The sequence below is a fragment of the Periplaneta americana genome, chromosome 12 (assembly GCF_040183065.1).
Source record: "Periplaneta americana isolate PAMFEO1 chromosome 12, P.americana_PAMFEO1_priV1, whole genome shotgun sequence".
NCBI classification, from domain to species: Eukaryota; Metazoa; Arthropoda; class Insecta; order Blattodea; family Blattidae; genus Periplaneta; species Periplaneta americana.
In genome coordinates this window covers 125,574,057-125,582,526 of record NC_091128.1, presented here as the reverse complement: position 1 = coordinate 125,582,526, position 8,470 = coordinate 125,574,057, and positions in this window count along the sequence as shown.

Genomic DNA, 8,470 nt, shown 5'->3' with positions numbered 1-8,470 from the left:
AGACGTATTCTGTAGGACCAAATTTACGTAGATTCTTCGAGCAACAGTGCATATTAATGTGGAATTCCGGCCACCAAGTCACTCAACTGAGTGCGGTCCTTGTATAATGGCAGTTGACTTACGGTTTTACTAATAAAAACTCTATATACAGACGTTTAACTTTCTTATACAATGAGTAGCTCGTTTATGCGTCGTGTGTAAATTCCTTACTAATAATCACTACATACGTCGTGTATAACAGTATAACTGTTACACAGCTACGTCATAGTTTCATCATTACTTCATTACGAAATGTAATAGAATATCTGAGGTTCTCTATTGCATTCAGTAGAACGCTCTAGTGTGCCGTGTTAAGTATCGATAGTACAACTGACTCTAATCGATTACCACACGATATTTGGTCAAAGAGTACAAGCTACAGCAATATTATTCTAATTATTCTGTGCTCTTTGATTAGTTCTTCAGTGGTTACAAGGCAACCATCATCATAAAATGACAGTCTATACGAACAGCTGTTAGAGGGACGGCCTTTTTTTCTCTATATACAATGTTTAAACAAGGGGCTTCGTGTATATAACTACTGAAAAGCAATTCCCATTGTATAGTTACAGACTGTTTATACATCCATCGCTTATGCATGGTTTATTAGTAAACTTTTCTGTCTCACTATGCACGGTTTGTTAGTAAGGCTGTTAATAAAAAAAAGTCTCCATGTCGAACTTGGAGTCAGGCCACAAAGGGAAAAGAACTAGACGAGAGGGATTCGATCCGGCGCTGTGAATTGAACTTCTGCGTAGCTCAATGGTTAGAGCGCTTGGTACGTAGAACTAAGGACCCGGGTTCGATCTCCGGCGCCGGAGCGAATTTTTCTCCTCTAATATTAATTCCATATACTAGTCAAAATTTATTTCCTTATGGATGGTGGTGGTGGTAGTAGTAGTAGTAGTAGTAGTAGTAGTAGTAGTAGTAGTAGTAGTAGTAGTAACAGCAGCAGTAGTAGTAGTGCACCGTGTTCTTTTCCGTGACTATATACGTGTACAAGTCTAGGAAATATCGTGTCAGCGGATTACCACCCGCCCGACGCCGATCGTAAACATCTGCCTGAACCGTTATCTTGTTGCTTTCACTTACTGCCCGCCATTCACCAACCATAAATATCTGCCTTGACCGCTGTTTACAATCCAACAAAGATTAATAGTGAATAATACATTTGCTAAATATTCGTGTTGGGGAAATAGCGGCCGAAAATTTTCTCCAGGGGACAACACTTTGAAAACTGAGGTAAGTAATAATAAAGCGCGAAACCCTCATGAATTTCACTTGCGAGGGAACGTATGGTCTGTATCAGGCATCTGTAGAGTAGAAAGACGAAACAAGACCTCTGCGCAAGTGGTATGTGGGAGGGCTAGGGCCAATGATCGCTCTGGGGGGGGGGGGAGTTGTTGGTTGAACGAAGCTAGCAATCGCTTGCAGGGATTGGATCATTTCCACCTGAACTCTATCTTTTATCACGAGCCTCTTACCCCTTAGCGGCCTCGAGCTGATGCTGCCCGCAATACACTCCGGCAAGATAGACTCCGCCCCTATATACGTGAAGTTACTCTACAGATTCCTGGGACGAACCATAGCGTACTGCATAACACTCGCACAAGCAGCGGAGAGCTCTCTAGGTCGCTGCCGGTAGACCTGCAGTAAAAGTAGAAGTAGTAGAAAAAGTAGTGAATGGAATTGAACTTTAGAATGGGAGCACAATGACCCAGCACTGCGACCTTCTACGATCTATTGCGTTAACCCTCAAGCTAGACGCATTCCCAAGCCCACACCGGTTGACTACACTAAGGTTCGCTGAGTACCCAGCTTTCGAGCAAGCCACTCCTCTGGTCATTAGGCCAGCCCCCTCCGTGCGTCGCCATCCGGAGTTCGGGGATTGCTATGGAATAATGACGAATTAGAGAAACGTTGACGGAATGATGTAGATGACTAATATGGGGAAACGGGAGAATTCCGAGAAATGCCCTAACTTCGACCTTGTCCGTCACAAGTGTCACTATGGATTTTACAACGAAAAATGCCGAACCTAATCGGGACTTGAACCTGCGTGAAGGTCTGACCACTCAGCCACCACAGGAGATGGTAGTAGTAGAAGTAGTGGTGGTAGTAACAGCAATAATAGCTCTATTTAAGGACGATTTCATCTGCAGAAGTTTCGAAATCCAACGTGGGCGAATGACAGATATTTTCTGGATTTCCCTATCAACGACAGGGTACTTTTATGCTCCATATATCTACGAGAAGTAGGCCTAATCCCCGCGGAGGAAGTCATGCTGAGGATTTTATCGCCCTTCAAAATTCATGTCCCTCGCTGTGGTTTAAACCTGCGACTAACCTAGCAGCTTGACCGCTGAGAACCGCCTCAGTGTTTGATATTATGAAATAAACAGTTTATTTGTATATATTTTAATTTATAGTGGCCGAGTAGCTTGGTTAGTAGCGCAACTGGCTTCGTACTAGCAGGTTGCGGGTTCAATTCCGTATGGCGGCGGCATTTCTCAGTACGATAGGTAGCGACTTCAGTGAAGAACTGTTTACTTTGAAAGATCAACATGTTATTAATGTATTCGCATAACTAAAACAATGCATTTCTTACAGTTAATTACTTCCAAGCATACTATTATTTGTTCTGTGAGGACAATGTGGAGAATGTTACAGTCCTTAACTTTTCAATATTCAATTTTAATATGGATACATTCACTTGTAATACAGAAGAAAAATTGGAATAATTAATTTGAAAAATATGCCCAGAATACAATCTTATTAAAAAAATTATTTCTGTTTTTAGTAAACATTTATCTGAGCCTCAAATAAAGGTAATCTATTTTCCTAAAATTTTAAAAGGAAGCTAGGGTTCCCTATAATGAAATCGCACATAGGTTTTTTCCTCGTCAATATAACTTTGTCTTTTTATTTTAAACTTCACTGCTCGACATCAAGCCTAAACTTAATCAAATCAAGATGTAAAAATATTACTAGACAAAATGATTTTAATAGTATCAATGAAATGCGCTCCCTATTATTTTTAATGAGTATAAAAGGATATGGGGTCGGAGTACATATATAGATAATATGAAAATGAAAGAAAGATTTGGACTAGCCTGGTTCAGACTGGGGATTTGGAGATTAAGAAATAATAGAGGTAATATACCTGAAGGCAAGTGTCCATTATGTGGATTTAGGGAAGATGACATTCATATTGTTTTTGAATGTCAATATACAAAAGAAATACGGATGAAATTCATAAATGAAAAGTTCCTACAAATGAATAAAGAAACAGCTATAAGAAAAATTCATGAATAATAATAATAACATAAAGTTACAAAGGCAAGTAGGTCTATATCTTTTTTTGGTCAAAAAATTAGAATGGAAAGAATAAATGAAATAGCTAGAATTGAATGAGAAAAAAAATTGGATAAGAAAAAAGGTTTAGTTTTTTGAATAGTACTATCAATAAATAAAATAAAACATATAGCCTATAATCAAAAGTTCTAAATATACTAGAATAATGGAAGATTTATATATGATACCTGCACATCGCAGATTGAAACGTGAAGTACATCTTAGGCAAGTGAACAAAGACTAATTGTAACAACATACTAAAATGAGTTGTGTCTTGCACAAAACTAGTTGCAAGTGCAAGATAAGACATCTTACATTAAATAGTTAAGTTTAAAAATTATATTAAAAATTGTATATCTATATGTAAATTATAAATTATGTAAGGTAAGACTTAAATGATTATATGTATGTATATTTTCTTCTTTTTTTTGTCTCTGAACTATAATAAATACATCACTGATCTTCGAAACTTCACTGTTCGACATCAAAATCGCAGCTTTCTTAATAATAATCATATGCGTACTTGGATACATCATCTCATGCACAGACCCGTTATGAATATGTGAGCATTTTTCACATTACTCTAGGTATAGCCATTCAGGAGAAATCTTATTTTCAGTAAGTTAAAATGTAAAAACCGATTTGCTTTAAAGTTTACAATTTGCATCATGAATATAGCAACCACTGAATTTATGATAAACTGAATTTAAAACTTAGAATAAGGAGGTCACGGTGAAGTCTCTACTTCAGCATTTCTCAAGAAACCGTAGATATTTTTGCGCCATATTTAAAGAATGAAAAAAATCACTAAAACTCAGTAGCGGGTGCACTTGAAAAAAAAAACTTCATGTCAAGACTCAGTAATTTATTTTGAACAAATATGGATATAGATTATATATTTTCGACTTATAGGTCTCGAAAAGAAGACTGCGAGGTTTCAACCGCAGTATCTGAGAAAAGTTAAAAAAATTTCTAGTCATACATCCAAAATCAGAATGGCTTCGAAAATAGATTTTAATATAGTTGGTATAAGGGACCGCAATTCCAAACTTCTCTATTTTCTCCTTAGTTTAATTGTACAAAATGCTTAACCTAATATCTTGTTATAAAACAAATATTTTATAACGTAGCAACACAAGCAACTTCACCTGTCATAATAGGAGTAATTTCACTTGACTGATAAACTGTAGTAGGTCTAGGTCTCTCATCGCTCTGAGTAGCCTACATCAAGAATCAGATGGTAGACGAGAGTGGTCCAGTTCTTGAGTAAATAACCTGTGTGCCTCCCCGGTAGCTCTATTCCAGGCCTAGGTACTAGATGAAATAATAACTTGTGCACAAGATTGGAACATGAGTGCCGTACTGTAAGTTTACTCAATTCTCTTAACTTTAAACATTCAATTTTACTTATCTTTCCAATATTCTCATCTGAAATTGAGTAACTGAATTTTTATACTGTTATTTAACGACGCTGTATCAACTATACGGATACCTATCATCAATAAAATTGGAGAGGTGAATTCGAGGATTGGCCATGAGACTACTTCATAATTGCCTTACACCTGGAGAAAAATATCGGGAAAAGGGAATAAATCAGCGTAAAAGTACCTGTGGATTATTTCGGAGTACTTAATTGATAACAGACGGAGAATGATAGCTTGCTGCATATTTTTCTTCTTACGGTACATACGACCATGTTATAGAAAACCATGGTGACGCAAGGACTTCTCGGGAACGCATAATCGGTGAGATTATCCAGTGTATTATGCGTCCCATGTTACGCAACCACTGATGTCGCCACTGTCGTATACAAGACATTAGGCGATTTGGAGCGCGGGACATTGAGGGATATGACGCTCTCTGCTAAAGTCTGCATCAATTGAATATTCACTTCAAGGTCAGTGTGTAGTTGCCGCTTTGGTTCAGTCATAAGATGTTTACGGGAAGAGAAGTTCTAGCGAACTTTATGCGCTGCTTGCTATACTCATGAATGAAAACATTGACCTATATATTTGTATTACATAAGTTATAACTGCATAAAATAGATTAATCCCCAGTACAATATAAGCGTCCTTGAAGAAATATATATCCATCATGAAAACAGTGATCTGATCCCTGCATCAATTGAATATTCACTTCAAGATCAGTGTATAGTTGACACTTTGGTTCAGTCATCAGATGTTTACGGGAAGAGAAGTTCTAGCGAACTACATGAGCTGCGTGCTATACTGATGAATGAAAACATTGACCTATATATTTTTATTATATAAGTTATACCTGCAGAAAATAGATTTATCCCCAGTGCAATATAACCGTCCTTGAAGAAATATATCCATTATGAAAACATTGATCTGAACCCTAACGTTTAGTATAATATATCTGCATAAAATAATTTAGCCGTCTCTGTAATACAACCGTTCTTTAAAATATGAGAGATATGCACATTAAGCAAACGTTGGCCCATACATGTATAATATGTACTTCCACAAAATAGATTAACCCTTGTACAATACAGTCATTATTTAAAAATCAGAAATATATGTTTTCGAAATATGGTCCATATTATATGTCAAAATGAGCAATGAACGAAATTAGCTGAATAAAAATAAAAAATAATAAAACAACACAATAGACACGAGTCCACACCTGTGGAGTAACGACTAGCGCGTTTGGCCGCGAAACCAGGTGGCCCGGGCTCGATTCCCGTTCGGGGCAAGTTACCTGGTTGAGGTATTTTCCGGTGTTTTCCCTCAACCCAATATGAGTAAATGCTGGATAACTTTCTGTGCTGGACCTCGGACTCATTTCATCGCCATTATCACCTTCATCTCATTCAGACGCTAAATAACCTAAGATGTTGATAAAGCGTAGTAAAATAACTTACTAAAATAAAATAAAAAAGACACGAATTTAAAGAGCAATGAAACTGCAAAATTAACACGCTGCTTTCAATACGGCTATCGGTAAAAGAACTTATATTTTTCTTATACGCATATAGGTTTTATAGCACCACCATTTGACACCGCGTGACCTATGCTGATTCAAGACATGCGTAGGCTAAGGTAGAGATAACATATTCACTCGCAACATTGCACGATGTTTTTAAGTTTCGCAGGGCGGCGGGACAAGACATTGAATTTGACCTTCAGACGCATTTTCTGCTGACGCGGAGCATAGTTCGTGGACTCGACACCGATCAATTTGCAATGGACGTCTAGTACACAGGTAACATTAACATATGGTGACGGGTAGAGATGTCTCATGCTGCGTGCGTTACACCTTTGGCTGAAAATACACTCCCTGATGATTTTTCTTATATTATCCCTTCTTTCCACCGTAGACCAAAGTTAAGAGAAGGAAGATTTAATCAAGAGAAGCAATCAGAAGAGCTGAATCATGAGATAACTCACATGTAATGCATTAAATGGAGTTTAATATTATACTAGCAGTAACAATATGTGCTTTCGATTATAACTCTTAATGTTCACTTTAATTTTGTACAAACAAGTTAAACAAAATTTACAATAATTATGTTAAACAATTTCTATTTGCAAATTATATAGCCTACTCATAGGTATTACGAGCATACCTAAATAAGGGGAATTTTCATACTCTAGGTCTATGGTATTATTCTCTTTATAAGAAATTCTTAGCTTAAATAAGGGACGAAAGAGCAAAAATAAATTTAGCAAATATTAGCTCTATACATCTCATTTACCCCTCCATTTTCTACTTCTTCCAGACTTTCTGCTGTTCATTACATTCCTATGTAAATGAATAGCTATACTTTTTTAATAAAAGACTTTTTTCTGCGAGGATTCTAGGAAAAGGTGTTTTATACTAGAATATTAAATGTCCAATTCTGATTATTACAAAAGTGCTCCGAGGTACGGGACTACTCCATAGTGACATTTCTTTTCTGAATTGAGACCCATTAACAAGAGTATACATAGGCCTACCCACGTAAAAATCGCAGGATACCCAAGATAAAAGAGGGTTATCATTTGCACTTGGTTCTTGCGTTTTATGCTAGACATATTAGGCCTACTAGCCTATTTAAAAACATTTGGTTGTTCTAGTTAGGTTCCGCGCCTCAGCTGCGTGGTCTAGGACTCAATTCTTGGACTAGCGTTTGCAGAATGTATGCTGGTTCGAGTCATCATTGGGAAATAAATTTTCACATAAATTTTCGGGCAGTGTATGGGAAAGATGCGCACTCAACGTAGTGATGAATTTGGGGAGTGTAACGGTATGTGTGTGAATGTTTTGTTTCTTTGTAATCCGACAGAATGCGATATTCAGAACTTCGATTTCTGATGCGACGATTTGATATGTTTTTTTATTCTCCGCGCATGCGCGTTGTTGGCTTTGGCCTCCAACTGGAGGGTAGGTCAAGGAAGGTGCCGAGTAGTGTTACCAACTTTAGCGGCAAATCGCTAGATCTAGCGGTTTTGAGGGAGAGTCTGACAAAAATAAATTACGAAATGGCAACAAACTACTTTTCTGGAGTGTTTATTGATTATTTAACGACATAGTTAGCAATTTTTACGTTTTGTTTTTTAACTATTTTTAATAAGATGTATTTGGGAACCTTTTTAATTTGACAATATTTTGACATTTTAATATCATTGTAGTCCACACTTGTGGAGTAACGGTTAGCGCGTCTGACCGCGAAACCAGGTGGCCCGGATTCGAATCCCGGTCGGGGCAGGTTACCTGATTGAGGTTTTTCCGGGGTTTTCCCTCAATACGAGTAAATGCTGGGTAACTTTCGGTGCTGGACCCCGAGACTCATTTTACCGGCACTATCATCTTCATTTCATTCAGACGCTAAATAACCTGAGATGTTGATACAGCGTCGTAAAATAACTGATTAAAATTTCTGTTGTAGAGCAAATATTTTCCTTGGTACAATTTCAAAACTTTAAAAGAACAACCCTGCACAACGTATGACATCTAGGGTAATCCCCTGTGTACCTTCTACTTTCCGAATAAAATTCACCCTCGTTCCCATTGACGCGATTCGGTTCCAGTGGAAGGTATGACTCTTCATGCTTGACTTAGTTCAAGACCAATA